Raw genomic sequence first — 1,222 nt, 5'->3', positions numbered from 1 at the left:
GCAGGCACCTGTAGCTACTCAGGAGGCTGAAGCAAGAGGCTTGCTTGAGCCCCGGTCTTTGAGATGGCTGTGAGCTATGACGCCATGACACTCTACCTAGGGCAACAGAGTGAGTGAGTCTCTGTCTCAAGGAATTAAAAAAAAGAAAAATATAAAAAGAAATGATAAATGTTTGATGTGATAGATGTACCAATTATCCTGGCTTGATCTTACATAGTGTAAATGTGTACAAAATGTCACATGTATCCCATAAATATCTACAACTAATATGTATAAAGAAAAGGGAATTTTAAAAAGCCACCCTATTCTGCACATCTGATCTTCTGCAATCCAATCACAGGAGGATTGGATGGTATGCTTGGGACAGGGAGGTGCAGCCCACAGGGAGCTAACCCCATGAGAAGGACTCCAGCTAGGAAAACTGGCAGGGCAGAGATGCCAGGGAGGACCTAGGTATTAAAATCCAGAACTAGGGTGCTCAGAGCACTGACAAGTGAATCCCGAATTTGGGGAAGCTTCTCATCAGGAAATGTTCACTAAGCAGGGTTCAAGTGGGCATCAAGGAGGAGCTGTTGAAAATTATTTATGCATCCGTCCATCATTCATTTCAATAACATGTTCTCAAGAGCTCAGCTGCTAGGGGCCAAGAATGGCATCAGGAGCCAGGGACACAAAGAAAAACAAGACACAGTCTTTGCTGCGAGGGCTCAGGCTCCACCCAGGATTCTGAAGCATAGGAGACAAGGCAGGAAGGGGAAGAAATGAATTTGGAGGGGTTGGCAGGAAGCAGGCAAGGAAGTACTTTGAATAGCAGGTAGGAGGGCCTGCTCTTCACTCCCTGGGGGCCCTGCAGGCATTTAAGACACGTGGTGAGGGCTTGGAGGGTGGCCTTGCATGGGAGCAAGTTGAAGATGGCAAAGTGTGTGAGAAGAGGACTCCCAGGGACACCTGGAGGAAGGATTGAGTTGAGGACTAGAGAGAGAGAAGGAGGAGCCACAGCCCTGAAGGAAACCAGTCAGTTTTGGCAAAGCATGGAAGCAAGACAAATGAGCAAAGAGGAATTATGACCCCCAAATACACATACCAGACAAAAGGAGAAAATTTATACCCACCAGCTGTGAACATTCACTTACATTAAGAGGCAGGAGAGACAAATGGTACCAGCATTGGCTCTGGGGTCAGATAGACTAATAATTTGGCATTTACTACTTGTGCAAATATG

Source organism: Otolemur garnettii, unplaced genomic scaffold, assembly GCF_000181295.1.
Source record: "Otolemur garnettii isolate 467f Iridium unplaced genomic scaffold, OtoGar3 scaffold00086, whole genome shotgun sequence".
Taxonomy (NCBI): Eukaryota; Metazoa; Chordata; class Mammalia; order Primates; family Galagidae; genus Otolemur; species Otolemur garnettii.
The sequence above is the reverse complement of the archived record's forward strand: the minus strand, read 5'-3'. Positions refer to the sequence as shown.